This window comes from Nicotiana tomentosiformis, chromosome 10 (genome assembly GCF_000390325.3).
Source record: "Nicotiana tomentosiformis chromosome 10, ASM39032v3, whole genome shotgun sequence".
Classification (NCBI taxonomy): domain Eukaryota; kingdom Viridiplantae; phylum Streptophyta; class Magnoliopsida; order Solanales; family Solanaceae; genus Nicotiana; species Nicotiana tomentosiformis.
The window spans coordinates 48046743-48068067 of NC_090821.1; positions in this window are offsets into that span (position 1 = coordinate 48046743).

The window sequence follows — 21325 nt, forward strand, 5'->3', positions numbered from 1 at the left end:
ATATTATCACTTGAACGGATCTGTTGTACATTGATATCACCATTCTTTTGAAGATCATGTGTGAAAAATAACTTTGATGAAATGTGCTTTGTCCTATCCCCTTTTATGAATCCTTCTTTCAATTGGGCTATGCATGCTGCATTGTCTTCATACAAAATTGTGGGTAATTTATCACACTTCAAACCACATTTGTCTCGAATAAGGTGTATTATAGACCTCAACCATACACACTCTCGACTTGCTTCATGAATAGCAATTATCTCAGCATGATTAGATGAAGTAGCCACTATTGATTGCTTAGTCGATCGCCAAAATATGACAGTGCCTCCTTATGTAAACACATAGCCTGTTTGAGATCGAGCCTTGTGTGGGTCGAATAAATACCCAGTATTGACATAACCAAAAAGATCGGAACTGCAATCATTGCCATAAAATAATCCCATATCGATAGTCCCTTTTAGATACCGCAATATGTGTTTGATTCCATTTCAATGTCTCCTTGTAGGAGCAGAACTATATCTTGCTAAGACATTAACTGAAAAAGTTATGTCAGGCCTTGTAGTGTTAGCAAGATACATAAGTGCACCAATTGTACTAAGATATGGTACTTCAGGATCAAGAAGTTCTTCATTCTTTTCTTGAGGTCGGAACGGGTCCTTATTCACATCACGTGATCGAACAATCATCGGAGTACTTAATGGATGTGCTCCATCCATGTAAAACCGTTTCAATACCTTTTCTATGTAGGCGGATTGATGAACAAAAGTCCCGTTTGCCAAATGTTCAATTTGCAAACCAAGACATAATTTTATTTTTCCGAGATCTTTCATCTCAAATTCCTTCTTTAAATAATCAATTGCCTTTGGGAGTTCTGTAGGAGTTCCAATAAGGTTTATGTCATCAACATATACAGCAAGTACAACAAACTCCGATGTTGTTTTCTTTATAAAAACACATGGACAAATGGTATCATTTATATAACCTTCCTTTAATAAATACTAATTAAGGCGGTTATACCACATTCTACCTGATTGCTTTAGACCATACAAAGATCTTTGCAATTTGATTGAAAATATTTCACGGAACTTCGAATTATGTGCGTCAGGCATTTTAAATCCCTGGAGAATTTTCATGTATATCTCATTATCAAGTGAGCCGTAAAGGTAGGTTGTAACCATATCCATTAAATACATGTCAAGCTTTTCATGGACAACAAAACTACTGCGATAACGGAATGTTATAGCATCCATAACATGAGAATACGTCTTTTCATAATCGATACCAGGCCTTTGTGAAAATTCTTGTGCAACAAGGCGTGCCTTATATCTTTGTACCTCATTTTTCTCATTCCTTTTACGTACAAAAACCCATTTATAGCCAACAGGCTTAACACCATTTGGTGTTTGGACTACAGACCCAAAAACTTCACGTTTCGCAAGTGAAGTTAATTATGCCTGGATAGCATCTTCCCATTTTGGCCAACCATTTCTCTGTCTACATTCATCAACAGATTTTGGTTCAAAATCCTCATCTTGTTGCATTATTTCAATAGCGATATTATAAGCAAAAACGTTATCGATAACAATATTATTTCGGTTTCATCTTTTTCCCGTTGAGACATAACTTATTGAGATCTCTCCATTCTTATCATTTTCAGGTACCTGAATCTCCCTTAAGGTTTTATCATTTGTTATGTCTTTGTGCTCTTCTTGAGTCACTACCTCTGTATTATGATCACTTTGATCATTTGCTTCTTTTCTTTTTCGAGGATTTTTATCCTTAGAACTGATAGGTCTACCACGTTTCAAGCGTGGTTTAAACTCATTTGCTTTAATTAATTATCCTACCGGGATATCCACTCGAATTGGAGCATTAGCAGTTGGAATATGTGACTTAGTCACCCTTGGTAGGTCAGTGAATGCATCTGGCAGTTGATTTGCAATATTTTACAAATGAATTATCTTTTGAACCTCTTGTTCACATTGATTTGTTCAAGGATTTAAATGAGATAGTGATAATACATTCCAATCTATCTCCTTTATCAGTTGCTTATTTTTTTCCCCTAATATTGGGTATACTGATTCATCAAAATGACAATCAGAAGATCTTGGTGTAAATAAATCTCCAGTCATAGGCTCCAGATATTTTATAATAGAAGGAGATTCATACCCAACATATACTCCCAACCTTCTTTGGGGACCCATCTTTGTGTGTTGTGGTGGAGCAATTGGAACATATATCGCACAACCAAAGATTCTAAGATGAGAAATATTTGGCTCCTGACCAAAAGCCAATTGCAATGGGGAGATTTTATGATAACTTGTGGGCTTTATCCGCACAAGTGCTGCTGCATGTAAATTGCATGACCCCATACTGAAATGGGAAGTGTTCTCATAAGCATTGGTCTAGCAATTAATTGGAGGCGTTTGATCAATAATTCCGCTAGACCATTTTATGTATGAACATGAGCAATCGGATGCTCAATTGTTATCCCAGTTGATATACAATAATCATTAAAGGCTTGGGATGTAAACTTACCAGCATTATCAAGACGAATTATCTTAATTACATAATCTGAAAATTGTGCTCTTAACTTTATTATTTGAGCCAATAATCTCGCAAATGCCATATTGCAAGTTGATAGTAAGCACACATGTGACCATCTTGTAGATGCATCCACCAAAACCATATAATATCTTAATGATCCACATGGAGGGTGAATGGGCCCACATATATCACCATGTATATGTTTCAGAAACGTAGGAGATTCCATCCTAACTTTAATAGTTGATGGTCTAATAATTAATTTGCTTTGAGAACATGCAGCACAAGAGAATTCTTTAAATTGAAGAATCTTTTGGTTCTTCATTGAATGTCCATGTGAATTCTCAATTATTTTACGCATCATAGTAGAACCAGGATGACCCAATCGGTCATGCCAAATAATAAAATTATCTTGATTAGTAAACTTTTCATTTACTATGGCATGCATTTCAATCCTGCTAATACTTGTGTAGTATAAGCCGGAGGAAAGAGCAGGTAACATTTCAAGCACATATTTTTTACCAGACATTATTGTAGTAATATAAAGATAATTCAATATTTTCATCACTTGTAGTCTCAATATGGTAGCCATTTTGGCGAATATTTTTGAAACTTAATAAGTTTCTTTGAGATTTACTACAATATAGTGCTTCATCAATAGCCAAATTTGTTCCTCCCGGTAGTAATAAATTGGCTCTTCCAGAATCTTCAATTAATTTTGTACTACCGGATATTGTATTAACATTGGCTTCTTTCATTACCAAATAAGAGAAATATCTCTCATCTCTTAAAATAGTGTGTGTTGTAGCACTATCCAGAAGATATATATCATCTTTATTAATCTTGAGTCCAAATGAAGACCGGGAAATTTTTATAATCAAAAAGTACATTATAAGAAATATGAAAGACAAACAAAATATATATTAAGAAATACATTAGGAATGTAGAAACTAGCAACACATGATACATTAGAAAAATACACTTAAGAAAAATAAACTAGTTACAAACATAACAAAATGACAACTTTTATTATAGCTTCATTCCCAATAAGATGATTAGTTCTTCAGTCAATATCCTCAAAGAAGTCTCCAGCTTCTAAATGAGTAATATTTGCTAGGCCTCCAAAATCATCATCTTTGTATGCAAGATGTGCCTCGGTATCATATTTGTTTGAGGGACCTGCTTCATCATCATTATTTTGAAAGGTCAAGTGTGCCTCCACATTATTTTCTTTCTTTCTAAGGGAGGCTTGATAAAGTTTGACAAAATAATCTGGCATACGACAAATGCGTGCCCAATGACCTTTCATACCACATCGGTGACACATACTAATTTTACCTTTTGAAGGATTAATTTGAGAACCCTTATTGTTCTCCTGTTTATTTCCACCATAATGGCGATAATTGTTTCGTCCCCTGCCACGTCCACGTCTATGACCATATCCACGACCACGGTAATTATTTTGTTTTCTTTCAGACTTATCATATGCTGCTACAACATTCACTTCCGGGAATGGTGTTGACCCAGTGGGACGGGATTCATGATTTTTCATTAATAGAGTATTATTCTTCTCTGCCACAAGTAGGCATGTGATTAACTCAGAATATTTCTTAAAATCTTTTTCACGGTATTGTTGTTGTAGCACCACATTTGAAGCGTGAAAAGTAGAAAATATTTTTTCTAATAAGTCCTCATCTGTGATAGTGTCTCCACATAATTTTAATAGAGAATTTATTTTAAAGATAGCCGAATTATACTCACTTACGATTTTAAAGTCTTGCAACCTTAAATGTATCCACTCATACCGAGTTTTCGGTAATACCGTAAGTTTTAGGTGGTCATATCGATCCTTCAAATTAATCCATAACTCAAGTGGATCTTTTACAGTTAAATATTCAGTTTTTAACCCTTCATGTAGATGATGACGAAGGAAAATCATGGCCTTCGCTTTATCCTGATATGATGCTTCATTTTCTTGTATAATAGTATTTCCAAGACCTTTAGCATCAAGGTGAATTTCAGCATCAAGGACCCATGATAAATAATTCTTCCCAACAATGTCTAGTGCCACGAATTCAAGCTTTGACAAGTTTGACATATTGAAATTAATCACAAAAGTAAATGGGTTAGAACGAATAAAAATATACTTGTAAAAATAAATCAGACAACTAATTAAGAAGTGTAAGTAACATATAATATATATGTCATATAAACAAGAATTATGGAGTATATGAATAAACACAAAGAGATATATTTAGTATGGTAAATGAAAAGTAATTTATTATAAACGTGGATTTGAGGAATAACCATATACGGTGATAAGAGTGAATGTATTCAAATATTACTTTCCACCAATTGTAAAGTAATTTAAACTAGTATGTACAATAATTACTTTGTCACCTTGGTTATACTATTCTATTTTTGTAGAATATCTTGAAGATAAGTTTTGCTCTACGCAAGTCCACACATATTTATTAAATTGTTTTTGTTAGTTTAACGTACTTAAGATCTATATCTTATATTTTCTTTAACAATAAGCAAGGTAAGAGAACTTCAGTAATATGATCAACTAAAATAAATTCTTAACAGTATATGAATTTATTAATAAATAGCATATTGGTGCATATATATTACCATACACTAAAAGAATATATAGTGATATACCTGAAGGAGAATCGAACACAACTAGGATGTGATTGTGAAAATGAAGGTGACAATCGTGCTAATAACGTGTTATAAATATAACTCAAAATAACAATAGCGAATAAGGAAAAACAAGCTAAGAGATATAGAGAGAAAGAGAGAAAGAGAGATTCTTATTTCTTCTTCAATTGTGTGTTTTTTTCTATCTATTACAAGGCCTTTATATAGGCATGAAAAGTGAATAAAAATATGTCATTAAGCATTTGAAAAGATCATGGAGGAAGAGTAGACATCCAACATAATTTGATTTCTCGTATAACAAAAATGGACTTTTTTCAATTTAAGCCCGCGCCAGAAACTATTTATATTTTGTAACCGAAAAATATTATAAAATTTATATAATTTTTATATATAACATACATAATATACATAATATATATATACCAAATATATATATTTTTTCGACTATTATTTTGAGAGATATCATTTTTATTCCCAAATAAAACCAGTTTCCAAACTTGGGCTCCGATGGTGGCCTTCGACGGGCAGAAATCGAAGTGCACAGATAGCGACCAGTATTTAAGGTATGGCCGAAGTTTATTAAATTCTTGCAAGTTTAGCCACTTCAGAATCAACTTCAGATATGTAATAAGTTGAGAAAATTGCATATAAAGTTTTTGAAATCTTGGCATGTTTCTAGTGAAAGCAAACTTCAGACATACATGACTGAAATTTGGCCTACCAAAGCAAAACATCAGACATTTTGACTAACTTCAAACATAATGTGTGTCGAAAAATAGCCATGAATTCATAATACCAATACTCAAATCTCCACAATCAATTAATGTATCCCAAAATAATTAGAAAATGCTAAAATTTCTACAATAAAAATGGAAAAACTTACTAGTAAATGGAGAAAATAAAAACTAATCAAAACATGCAATTAACAGTATGAAACTATCTACGAGGCAATTGCACAAAACGGTATAAACAAATAAACTTCAGTGATGAAAATGATGTGCCTAAATTACCCAATAAGGAGAAGTTATTGGAAGATAAAAAGTTTAACTTTATGAAAAGTCCAAGAAAATTTAAAAGGTAATATTAAGAGCTAATATTGGATATTTTAAACTGCAAACAATGACATATAACGCATTACATATCCAAAATTTAGAAGCCAAAATTGAAATGAAGAAAAAGGAAGAGGAGGAAGAGGGGATGAGGAGTAGAAGAAAAGGAATATACGGACACAAAAGAATTTTGTCTAAAATTTATTAAAATTGGCTACTAGTTAAATAATTTGAAAAAAAAAAACTAAATATAACTTAAATAACAAGGTGAAGACTGACTACTTAGTGCAATTCCTACGTTTCACTAATTATTGGGCCCTGTTAATGGCCCGATGTGTAGAAGCCCACCATTAGTTTGGTGCTTACATTGGGGAGAAAGTCATCTTTATAGTTGTTGTTTAAAACAAAATCAGTAATTGTAAAGTACCCGATTTCCTTTAGATTTTGGAGCATAAATTGGAGAAAGATTTCATCCAGCCTCATGTCTATATAAAGCATCACGTTGTTGTTATTGAAACTAACGCTATTCCGCACAAATACAGAGAATCATACAAAGAAAATATCATTCATACAAAGAAGGTGCTTTCAAGGATTCAAGCTGCTCAACTGAAGAATCAGGTCTAGAAAACGAAGTTGCTGAAGTTCTTTAGTTGTTTAGTTTGAGTCGATTGTTCTTATATTGTAACCTATTTTACTTTTGAAAAGTATAAACGTAGGTGATCAAACTCTGAAGAGTTTGTTTTTACTTTCTAAACTAGAGTTAGTTTAGAAATGGGTAACCACAATTGAGTTGGTTGTAGAAGGGTACTAGAGTTAGTCTCCTTGGTTATAGAGTTGTAACCTAAAGCTTAGCTACAATTGGGTTGATTGTAGGAGTAAGGTACTAGAGTTAGTCCATTTGGTTATTGAGTTGGTAATCTAAAACCACTCTTTGAAGTTAGTGAAGTTTTGAGGTAAATCTTACTAGGATAGGTCATGGTTTTTAATTACTCCTTGAGCAAAGAGATTTTTCACGTAAATATTGTTGTATTATTATATTTCCATATTTCACTTTCAGTTTTGTGTCAAAATAGTTCATCCAAAGAACCAGGTTCTTTGACTCGCAAAAATTGGGTACAACACATTCATCCCCTCTCTTATGTCTAGGTGCATCCTAAAATAACAGTTGCTCCTTTTAATTACACAAGTTATTTGATGTTTGATTTTGTTGAGTATTGGGATTTTGATGATTAACAAAGTTTGTCCAGAGGAAATACTCTAAGAACCAAGTCCTCAAATTAGCTGATGAAATGCTCTAAGAATCAGGTCCTCAAGGTCGTTGTTGAAGGTTCTTACAAGGCAGTAATTTTTTTAAAAAGTTACTCGAGTCCGAGTTTGGTGAAAGAAGGTTGCTAACATGATAAGGGTCGTTGTCCAAGAAGATATACTTGCATAAGTGATAGACAAGAGTTACAAGAATGGTGGAGTCCTTGAAACTGTAGGCGTCCTATCAAATGAGAAGTTGACTATGCATAGGATTCCTAAAATATCTCCGAGCTTAGTAAACTTAAATACTATCTTTTTGGACTGTGGACACCATCCTTTTGCACATCAACCGTGAAACTAAATTTTTAACACTCAAGTCGATTACTAGTCTTAGTGTTCTTTTTGAGTTAGTTAGTGAATGTGTTTTAGGAAATCGAGTTGTAATCAAGTGTCATACATAATCAATGAGTTGGAGTAATTATTTGAGTTTGCAAGTTTGAGTAACTTGTAAGTCAAATAGTTGAAGTAGGAGAACTGGAGGGTATTGATTCACATGTCTTGTAATGGATACATTTGGCTCATTTGTTTTAGTGAAGTTGAAGTTAAAATCTTACGTGGTAGGTCGTGATTTTTGCACCTTTGACCCGGGTGATTTTTCAGGTAAAAATTGTTGTATTTATTTTACTGTTTATTTCACTTACGCTTAAGGAGTAAGGTAAAGAACCAAGTTCTTTAGTAATTTAGAAAGGCACTCAAATTAATAATTGGTATCAGAGCAAGTTCTCTCGTACGTGGTTAACACCTAGAGAGATCTTGGAAATAAAATGAGTGCTCCACCTGGAATTAATGAAGGATACTCAACTACTAGACCACCTATGTTCAACGGATAATACTACAGTTGGTGGAAGGCAAGAATGTAGGATTTTCTTACGGCTGAAGACTATGAACTCTGGACTATAGTAAATCGAGGTCCACTAACTCCCACTAAACAAAATGGGCAAAATGAAATTGTTTCTAAAGACCCCCTCTGAATTCGTGGCAGTAGATTTCAGAATGATGGAGAAGAATGCAAAGGCCAAGAAGATCCTCATCTGTGGACTTGGTCCTGATGAGTACAACAGGATATTTGCATGCTCTAATGCAAAGGAGATCTGGGATGCACTTCAAACTGCTCACGAAGGAACAAACCAAGTGAAGAGATCAAGGATTGAACTGCTTATGAGGAACTATGAGCTCTTCTCCATGAAGGAGTCTGAATCCATCCAGGAGATGATGACTAGGTTTACCATAATAACAAATAAACTGAAATCACTTGGAAATGTAGCAACCCCCTAGGAGGATGCCACTTATAAACACTAATGTAATACTTATAAATTTAAATATTCTTTTAATAAAATAAACTAGTAAAAAGAAAAAAAAATATGCCCATGAATAAACTTCAACATACGACATCTCAACTTAGAAAAATCTCATAAAAATCTCTTTAAAATTTTAAGATACAACTATAAAAAAAAATAGCAACACCTATTTACGTTAAATCAATACTTTAAAATTTACCAAATATTAGTAGAAGAACATCTTTTTCATACACCATTCAAGACTCAAACTAAGCATAAAGTCTAACTCTCAATCAAATACAAGCTAGTTAATTTGTTTTTTAAAAAAACCTCCCAAGTTCAGTTCAAGTACCAAATTTAATAAATTACAAGACTTGGGCATAAACACCTCCAAAATAATCAAATCATTTACCAAGATTAAGTTACCAAAATAATAGTGTCATGACCCAATAATCATTCAAGAGTGCATATCTAAGTGTATCATATGGATCGTGTACAGGTCCCCAAAAGTCTACAAAAAATACATATGCTTATGCAAGTGTGATCTTCATCTAATCTTCCAAAGAGTACTCTACTTTAAATGACATCCTCAAGCATCTTCCGGCACATCACCTATGATAGTAGCAAACTATCGCTAAGAATAAAGCTTAGTGGCACATAAACTTAACTAATATTTCATAATAAAATAAAGGTAAGCTATATAATGAATACAAGGAATAAATTATAGATATGAGCTTATTAAAATCAACATCAAGTACTTAATAAAGGTACAATCATCTCAAGAGGGTTAAATATCAAATCATAAAATAATTCAAGATACCATTATTCAAAATCTCAAATGTTAAGAAGATTTCCAACTATAATCCTAGAAAGTCCACTGATTAGTTGATTCGCCTAACCCATGCTGTCACGACCCAAAACCCTACCGCATGCATCGTGATGGCACCTAGTCTCTAAGACTAGGTGAGCCAATTACTAACAACGATTAAGCCAGTTTTAACAATGATAATTTAAAACAGAGTCTAATATGAATACAGAAACAAAAAGCGAAATAAGCTTACACGGCAATAATCATAACACCTCCCAAGATTAGGTAATACAGAGTCACTAACTCTACATGAATACATGGAATGATCTCAAAGATTGAAATACAAAACTGTTCAAATGACAAGCTGACAGTACAATATAAGGAAAGGACTCCAAGAGACTACGACGACCAAGCAACTCTACCTAGAATTCTCGCGATCAACAAGCTAACTCTGCCCGAGTCCGATATCTCCAATACCTGGCTTTGCACAAAAATATGCAGAAGTGTAGTATGAGTACACCACGGTCGGTACCCAATAAGTATCAAGACTAACCTCGGTAAAGTAGTGACGAGGTACAAGTCAAGATAATCACTAGACAAAATAACATGTGCAATATAGAAGTATAAAGCTGATAATGAAAGAAGGAATCAGTCAATGGAAATAAGAATCAACATGTGGCATAAATAGTAAAGCAATAAAAATACTGTGAAAATACCAACAACAACAACAACAATAACAACAAACCCAGTAGTTATCCACAAGTGGAGTCTGGGGAGGGTAAGATGTACGCAACTTTACCCATACCCATGGAAGGGTAGGGAGACTATTTTCGATAGACCCTCGTATAGAGAACGACTAAACAAGAAAAGGTAATTATAACAAGTAGGAATAACAACAAGATGAAATAAGATCGAATCCAAGAATGCAGTCAAACTCTAGGTAGTAATAGCCAACTATGAATAAAAGATATCATACTAACACTAATGCTAGCGAACTGAGTAAGATAAAGAGAAATGCTCGATTACCTACGAACCTTCTACTCTAATCTTTGACCTCCATACCCTCATGCCTAGGGACATGTCCTCAGTCAGCTCCAACTGTGCCATGTCCCGCCTAATAACCTCTCCCCAAGACTTCTTAGGCCTACCTCTACCCCTCCTACTACCCACCGAGGCTAACCGCTCACACCTTCTAACCGGGGCTTCTATACTCTTCCTCTTAACATGCCCGAACCATCTCAACTTCGCCTCCTGCATCTTATCCTCCACAGGGTCCACTCCCATATTTTTCCTAAGAATTTCATTCCTATTCTTATCCAACCGGGTATGCCTACACATCCACCTCAACATCCTTATCTCAGCTACTTTTAGCTTCTAGGTATGAGAGTTCTAACACAAGTTTCACAACGAAAATTACCCGAGATACCTCATCTCATAGTCACAAGTCACGGGTATCAACCCACCATTATATGCTCACGGCACCTTGTGCCCACATTTCAAATCACAACCGCACGGACAACTCACATGCCAATATCTAAATTCGTCTGGCATGATCACATGCTCACATTCACAATCCGCCTGGCATGATCACATGCTCATATTCAAAATCCGCCTAGTGTGGTCACAGGCTCACAATCACAATTCGTCCGCCATGGTCACATGCTCACAATCACAATTCGCTCTGCATGATCACAGGCTCACAATCACAATCTACCCGACATGCTCACATGATCACAATCACAATCCGTCTAACATGGTCACATGCTCAATAGCAACATGGAAACAGATAATATAAGAACACATGAGCATGATTAATAAATGTCAAGTTTCTGTCACGACCCAAAATCCCCTCCATTTGGGTATCGTGATGGCACCTAGTCTTAAGGACTAGGTAAGCCTAACATTAATGGAAGTAACAATATTATATAAACGACATCTAACAATTTGAAATAGAAATCTCTTAAAGTTTTACAATTCCCAAAACCCGGCAGTACAAGTCATAAGCTCTACAGAGTGTTTGCTAGAAAGCTTCTAAATACAACTGTCCAGAACTAAGAATAAACAGTGCAAAATAAAAACTTGAAGGTGACTCCGAAGCCTGCGAACGCAGCAATAGGTTTACCTTGAGTCTCCACAGCAATGACCCGCACAGCTACTAACGAAACATACTTGGATCTGCACACAAAAAAGAATGTGCAGAAGTGTAGAATGAGCACACCACATCGATGCCCAGAAAGTATCAAGACTAACCTCAGTGGAGTAGTGACGAGGTACAGTCAAGACACTCACTAGTCAAATAACCTGTGTCATACTAAAATAATCGAGAACAAATAGCAGTGATATAAACAGTAAGGCAGCAAGAACACCACAATTATTACTCTGACAAGTAAGAAGAACACAAGTACAATCAATTAAACAAGTCTTTCACATAAGAATCCTTCAAATAAAATACCTTCCAAATATATATTTCCTTCGAATTTGTATCCTTCGATATAAAACTCTTTCAAATAAATATCTTAAAAATAAAAATTCTTCAATTTAAAAGTCACCCCGTGACATCTCATTTCATAATCATCAAATACGGGTCTCAACCATCTTTATATTTCCACGGCACCTCGTGCCCATGTTTCTGTCACAACTGCACGGACTACTCACGTGCCAATAATATCAATGTATATAAGATCCACATGATCAATTTATTCCTAATAAGGTAAGTTTAAAATATTTAAATCAAGTAGGAAATCAACAAAAGAATGAGTTTATTTTAGAAATCATTTGGGTGGAAAAAATAACATTTCAATAAAAATGAAACACCTGATAGTTGCCGATTTGGATGTGAAACTTATAAGAATTAAAGCATCTAATAATTTCTTTTATTCAAAATAACTTAACCTTAAAAAACAAATTAGTAAAAGCTGGAAACACAAATCCTCAGAGTCTCGTACAAGGGCCAAAGCCAACACATTACAACAAGGGATACAAGCACACAATAAAATCAAATAATACATCGCGGAAGAACACAAGGATTTACATATCACGGGAAAACAAAATAACCAAAGGCAAGTGTAACCATAGAAAATATCAACAAAAAGAGTACTCCTGAGGTACCGCCTTGTAGTCCCAAAAGTAAATATGCAACATCAACAATGCCTCCAAGCCATCACAAATCAATCCCCGACATAGTCCACCTTGTCTTGCCACGTGTGCAATAGTAAAGTGAATGCCCGCCTTGTCTCGCCACACGTGCACAATAATGTTTCCACCTTGTCTCACCATATGTGCAATAGTAAAGTGAATGCCGGCCTTGTCTCGCCATACGTGCACAATAATATTTCCACCTTGTCTTGCCATATGTACAAATATCAATAGTAACAATAGCATGGCAGAAACCTCGTGCAAACACCCGAACATAACTCCCACAATATAATGTGCCAATATCACATCTCATAAACTGCACCTCAAGTGCTCAAATATTACAACATAGCATAGATTGCACACCAAATGCTCAAATATTACAATTATCACAGATTGCACATCAAGTGCTCAAATATCACAACTTGCCATAAAAATCAACCATACCTTATTTTCCACAATAAGGAGCCCATGGCTCGACCATAATGTGCACAAAAATCTTAACAAAATATCCAAAAATTAACAACTCAACAAAAATAATATTTCACATAAAAATCAAGGTAGCAATTACACCAAATCATCATGTAAAAACAATTTCAACAAACAAGGATCTAGGCATGACAAATAGAGAATTTAATAGGTGCCAATAATTTTCCATTTAATATATAAGGGCGTCTAAAGATTTTTAACCAATGTAATTTGCACATATAACCCAAGTATCTACTCGTCACCTCGTGTACGTGGTTTTCAATTACACAAATTGCACATAATACTCAATGCCTAAGGGGTAATTCCCCCACTCGAGGATAGGCAAGATACTTACCTTTTTGAAATTAGGCCGATATTCCAAAATAGCCTTCTTGCTTGAATTGGCTCCCGGACAGCTCAAATCTATCCAAATTAATTGTATAACTTTATTAAAATTCATCAAAAATAATTCCGGATAATAATACTTCAACTTAAAATTTTATTCCGAAAAATTAACAAAAGTCAACGCGGGACTCGCCTCTCGGAACCCGACATAATTTTCATGAAATCTGAACACCCATTCCGATACAAGTTCAACCATACCAATTTTATCGAATTCCAATAACAACTCGACTTCCAAATCTTAAATTTTCGTTTTTGGAAGATTTTACAAAAATCTTGATTTTTCTCCATTAAATCTGAATTAAACGATGAATATAATCATAGATTCATGAAATATAATCAACTTAAGAATATATAACACTTACCCAAGTCAAAGTCGTGAAGAACTCCTCCAAAATCGCCCAGAAACCGAGCTCAAAAATCTCAAGTCGAAAATGGCAAAATGACCATTTTTGGTCCTTAACATTCTGCCCAGTTTCGCACCTGCGGACGAATTTCCGCACCTGCGTGCTCGCTTTTGCGAGCAAAAATCTCGCTTCTGCGAAGGCCACTGCCAGTCGACCATCGCATTTGCGTAAGCTTTTCCGCTTCTGCGGGAATCGCTTCTGCGATGCCTCACGCGCACCTGCGATGCCCCTCCGCTTCTGCGCATTCTCTGTTCGCTTATGCGCTTCCGCAGGTTCGGAATTTTCTTCGCACCTGCAACCACTGCCATGCCCTTCCATCTTCGCTTCTGTGATGAAATCCTCGTTTTTGCGAGGTCGCACCTGCGCCCAAAATTCTGCAGGTGCGAATCCAACAGTTGCTGCCATTTTCCAGCCGCTTCTTCCAAGTTTGAATTGCTCCGTTAACCTTCCGAAATCCACCCGAGTCCCCCGGGACCTCAACTAATTATACTAACATGTCCCAAAATACAATATAAACTTAGTCGAGGCTTCTAATTATATCAAACAATACCCGAATTACGTATCGCGCATCGAATCGAATTATATGTTTTCAAATCTTACAACTTCTATATTTGCGCCGAAACGTATCAAATCAATCCGGAATGACTTCAAATTTTGCACACAAGTCATAATTGACGTAAGGGAGCTATTCCCATTTCCGGAATTGAAATCTGTCCTCGTTATCAAAAATTCACCCTTCGGTCGGACTTTTCCAAAATCTTATATTTTCCAACTTTCGCCAAAATGTGCCGAATTGTCCTACGGACTTCCTAATCCAAATCCGAACATACGCCTAAGTCCGAAATCATCATACGAAGCTATTGTCATCATCGAAATTCTATTCTGGGGTCGTTTGCTCAAAAGTCAACTCCCTGGTCAACTCTTTCCATTTAAGCTTCAAAATGAGAATATTTCTTTAAATTAAATTCCGAATCTTCCGAAAACCAAACTCGACCACACACGCGGGTCATAATACATATTGTGAAGCTTCTCGAGACCTTAAGTCATTGGACGGGGCGTATTTTATTAAAACGACAAGTCGGGTCGTTATATTCTCCACCTCTTAAACAAAGGTTCGTCCTCGAACGTTCTAAGAATTATTCTGAGGTTACCAAATCGATGATCTTACTATTACACATATACTCACGGTTGATTCCACGCTATCTCATTTGAGATAAGCGTGACAACATCATCTTGTTTGAGTTAATTTCTTTTATCCATATTTGTAAGCTTTAAGATCAATTTCTTACACTCCAAACATTTCAAAATGTCTAATTTCTTTTTCTTTTCACAACAACGCACGGTATTAGTCTCAACTGGCTATAGCAACTCGTGCCTACACACATCAATTTTCTTGATAATGTTGAAGTAATTCAAAACTTTCTCTGGGGTGCTACATTATTCCCCGCTTAGGATCATTCACCCTCAAACACCTAACATAATTTATCTCTTCCTTTGCAAAACTCAATCCCCCAAATTATACTAACTCCCAAAGTTTTCAGAAATTTCGGCAGAGTCTCCCCTGTAACTGGGCCTATCCACCTGCCAGAGTAACACCCAAACAACTCCTAACAACATATCCCCAACCCAACAAAATACCACAAGGTATATATCAATAATATTAATCTCATATTAATCACCACCTCATTTCGAATTTTCACAACACTGACAACAGAATGTGAGGCACGAAGACCTCATGATTGCTTACTCGGATTAATGAGTCACATTTAGCGCCGCCCGGGCACTCATCTCATAGGTTAAAACTCAATGTTTACAACACGAAAATGGCTGTATATGAACAGAAAAATATACAAGAGTTATCAAATAAGCCTAACAAGCGTGACTCCCTATTAATATTATTGTACAAATTCATTTCACACGGGGAGATTTTTTTTTTAAAACTCATAATTATTTCACCACAAGGACCTCGTCCTTACATAACTTCCAACGCGACTTGCAACCCGGTTTAAATATTTCACATCATGTAAAAATGAGAGGATCTTGTCCCCAACTCCGAATCACAAGTATGTTGCACATTGTGCCAACTGAAATTTTCAATTTCCTTTCTTTCTTCTTTTCAATATATTTCATAAATAATTTTCACAACATATAATGAACCCTCATACCGGTAGGGCATATAATTCATAAATATTGGAATCAATTATTCCGGCACACATTAAACCCGCTGTAATGTATATAAAAAAATTATCTTTTGGGCTGATAGCCCTCAATGGTGTACAAAGATAAAATGACAGACACGGGTTCACATCTTTAAATCTCCCAACAGGGATAAACATATAAGTGAAACACCATTTACGAGGCTCACCCATAAGTGGAGCATAATAGGAGAACCCACCTCAATATTCAAAACCGAATCAAATTGAGGAAAAAAAAATCCTTTTATCACAAAAATCAGGATCGTACCTGTAACGTCACCATCTGGTGTATTGGCCTCAGCTGAATCATAGCAATTATATCAACGGGTCGGGTCTCCACCTCTCAGGTTCCCACTACCCGCCTGTCCTCCACCTCTACCTGACTGAGCACGCGAAGTATTAACTGGAATAAAGCTTGTAGTCTAAATATTCTGATGAAATATGTCTCTTCCAAGTCTGGGACATTCCTCTTGATGCGTGTGGCACAATCACACTGATAACAACCCCTCTGAGGTCGCGGCTGCTCGTACTGAGTCTGTGCCGGATAATTGGAATAACTACTATAAGAATCTCGCGTCGGTGGTGCATTGCAAGAATTTACTGGAGCACCCCGAGTAATCTGATGTGCGAACTGAGCTGGCCGAATGTTCGAGCCTCTGCTATAATGGATCCTAGATGAAGTGTAAAAATTCACTGAACCCTCTAGATCTTCGAGACCTTTTGGCCTCCTTAGACTCTCTTTCCTCGCCTAAAACACCCTCAATCTCCCTTGCAATCTCCACTACTTGTTGAAATGGAGTATCGGTTTGCAACTCTCTAGCCATGCATATTTTAATATCATAATCGAGCCCCTCAATGAATCTGCGAGCTCGTTCTCTGATTGTAGGAACTAATATAGGTGCATGACGGCTAACTCACTGAACCTGACAGCATATTCTGACACTGTCATAATGCCCTGACGCAACCATTCAAACTCTGTGCGCCACGCATCTCGGAGAGTCTGGGGAACAAACTCTTTCAAGAACATGTCCAAAAATTGAGCCCAAGTTGGTGGCGTTGCATCGGTTGCTCTACCTTCTTCATAGATTTGCCACAACTGACACGCTGCGCCTCACAGTTGAAATGTAGTAAAGGCAACTCCGCTCACTTCCACAATACCCATGGTGCGGAGAATACGGTGATAATTTTCTAGAAATTCTTGGGCATTCTCTGTAGCCGTGCCACTGAAAGTAGGTGGACTATACCTCTTAAACCTTTCAAGTCTCTTTTGTTCTTCTTCTGATGACTCTCGTCTGACCTCAGGCCAAACCGGAATAACAGGTTGTACCGGTACTATAACTAGAACCTGAACAATGTGAACATGCTGCTCTGGAGTTACTCTGGCTGCGACACATGCTCCTCGTCGGCCTCTGCCTCTGCCCCTAGCGACATCCGCTCCGGGGTAACGTTATTAGCAACTGCAGCTCGTGTCCTCACCATCTGTGAGAGAATGGGATGATAAAAGTTCAAACTTCGAGATCAATGAACTCGCACGACGGAATGAAAGAAGTGAGATTATCCTAATAGTTCTGTAGCCTCTCGAAGATAAGTACAGATGTTTCCGTACCGCTCCGCAAGACTCTACTAAACTCGCTTATGACTTGTAGCACCTATGAACCTAGAGCTCTGATACTAACTTGTCACGACCCAAAATCCCCTCCGTTTGGGTATCGTGATGGCACCTAGTCTTAAGAACTAGGTAAGCTTAACATTAATGGAAGCAACAATATAATTTTAACGACATCTAACAGTTTGAAATAGAAATCTCTTAAAGTTTTACAATTCCCAAAACCCGGCAGAATAAGTCATAAGCTCTACAAAGTGTTTTCTAGAAAGCTTCTAAATACAACTGTCCAGAACTAAGAATAAACAGTGCAAAATGAAAACTTGAAGGTGACTCCGAAGCCTGCGAACGCAGCAACAGGTTTACCTTGAGTCTCCACAGCAATGACCCGCACAGCTACTATCGAAACATACCTGGATCTGCACACAAAAAAAATGTGCAGAAGTGTAGAATGAGCACACCACAGCGGTGCCCAGTAAGTATCAAAACTAACCTCAGTGGAGTAGTGACGAGGTACAGTCAAGACACTCACTAGTCAAATAACCTGTGTCATACTAAAATAATCGAGAACAAATAGCAGTGATATAAACAGTAAGGCAGCAAGAACACCACAATTATTACTCTGACAAGTAAGAAGAACACAAGTACAATCAATTAAACAAGTCTTTCACATAAGAATCCTTCAAATAAAATACCTTCCAAATATATATTTCCTTCGAATTTGTATCCTTCGATATAAAACTCTTTCAAATAAATATCTTTAAAATAAAAATTCTTCAATTTAAAAGTCACCCCGTGACACCTCATTTCATAATCATCAAATACGGGTCTCAACCACCTTTATATTTCCACGGCACCTCGTGCCCATGTTTCTGTCACAACTGCACGGACTACTCACGTGCCAATAATATCAATGTATATAAGATCCACATGATCAATTTATTCCTAATAAGGTAAGTTTAAAATATTTAAATCAAGTACGAAATCAACAAAAGAATGAGTTTATTTTAGAAATTATTTGGGTGGAAAAAATAACATTTCAATAAAAATGAAACACCTGATAGTTGCCGATTTGGATGTGAAACTTATAAGAATTAAAGCATCTAATAATTTCTTTTATTCAAAACAACGTAACCTTAAAAATCAAATTAGTAAAAGCTGGAAACACAAATCCTCAGAGTCTCGTACAAGGGCCAAAGCCAACACATTACAACAAGGAATACAAGCACACAATAAAATCAAATAATACATCGCGGAAGAACACAAGGATTTACATATCACGGAAAAACCAAATAACCAAAGGCAAGTGCAACCATAGAAAATATCAACAAAAAGAGTACTCCCGAGGTACCGCCTCGTAGTCCCAAAAGTAAATATGCAACATCAACAATGCCTCCAAGCCATCACAAATCAATCCCCGACATAGCCCACCTTGTCTCGCCACGTGTGCAATAGTAAAGTGAATGCCCGCCTTGTCTCGCCACACGTGCACAATAATGTTCTCACCTTGTCTCGCCACATGTGCAATAGTAAAGTGAATGCCGGCCTTGTATCACCATACGTGCACAATAATATTCCCACCTTGTCTCGCCACATGTGCAAATATCAATAGTAACAATAGCACGACAGAAACCTCGTGCAAACACCCGAACATAACTCCCACAATATAATATGCCAATATCACATCTCATAAACTGCACCTCAAGTGCTCAAATATTACAACATAGCATAGATTGCATACCAAATGCTCAAATATTACAATTATCACAGATTGCACATCAAGTGCTCAAATATCACAACTTGCCACAAAAATCAACCATACCTTATTTTCCACAATATGGAGCCCATGGCTCGACCATAATGTGCACAAAAATCTTAACAAAATATCCGAAAATTAACAACTCAACAAAAATAATATTTCACATAAAAATCAAGGTGGCAATTACACCAAATCATCATGTAAAAACAATTTCAACTAACAAGGATCTAGGCATGACAAATAGAGAATTTAATAGGTGCCAATAATTTTCCATTTAATACATAAGGGCGTCTAAAGATTTTTAACCAATGTAATTTGCATATATAACCCAAGTACGTACTCGTCACCTCGTGTACTTGATTTTCAATTACACAAATTACACATAAGACTCAATGCCTAAGGGGTAATTTCCCCACTCGAGGATAGGCAAGATACTTACCTTTTTGAAGTTAGGCCGGTATTCCAAAATAGCCTTCTTGCTTGAATTGGCTTCCGGACAGCTCAAATCTATCCAAATTAATTGTATAACTTCATTAAAATTCATCGGAAATAATTCCGGATAATAATACATCAACTTAAAATTTTATTCCAAAAAATCAACAAAAGTCAACGCGGGACTCGCCTCTCGGAACCCGACATAATTTTCATGAAATCTGAACACCCATTCCGATACGAGTTCAACCATACCAATTTTATCGAATTCCAGTAACAACTCGACTTCCAAATCTTAAATTTTCGTTTTTTGGAAGATTTTACAAAAATATTGATTTTCCTCCATTAAATCCGAATTAAACGATGAATATAATCATAGATTCATGAAATATAATCAACTTAAGAATATATAACACTTACCCAAGTCAAAGTCGTGAAGAACTCCTCCAAAATCGCCCAGAAACCGAGCTCAAAAATCTCAAGTCGAAAATGGCGAAATGACCATTTTTGGTCCTTAACATTCTGCCCAGTTTCGCACCTGCGGACATAGCAAAAATCTCGCTTCTGCGAAGGCCACTGCCAGTCGACCATCGCATTTGCGGAAGCTTTTCCGCTTCTGCGGGAATCGCTTCTGCGATGCCTCACGCGCACCTGCGATGCCCCTCCGCTTCTGTGCCTTCTCTGTCCGCTTCTACGCTTTCACAGATGCGGGATTTTCTTCGCACCTGCGACCACTGCCATGCCCTTCCATCTTCGCTTCTGCGATGAAATCCTCGCTTCTCTGAGGTCGCACATGCGCAAATCCAACAACTGCTGCCATTTTCCAGCCGCTTCTTCCAAGTCCGAATTGCTCCATTAACCTTCCGAAATCCACCTGAGGCCCCCGGAACCTCAACTAATTATACCAACATGTCCCAAAATATAATACGAACTTAGTCGAGGCTTCAAATCACATCAAACAATACCGGAATTACGTATCGCGTATCGAATCGAATTATAAGTTTCCAAATCTTACAACTTCTATATTTGTGCTGAAACGTATCAAATCAATCCGGAATGACTTCAAATTTTGCACACAAGTCATAATTGACTTAAGGGAGCTATTCCCATTTCCGTAATCGAAATCCGTCCTCGTTATAAAAAATTCACCCTTCGGTCGGACTTTTCCAAAATCTTATATTTTCCAACTTTCGCCAAAATGTGCCGAATTGTCCTACGGACTTCCTAATCCAAATCCGAACATACACCTAAATCCAAAATCATCATACGAAGCTATTGCC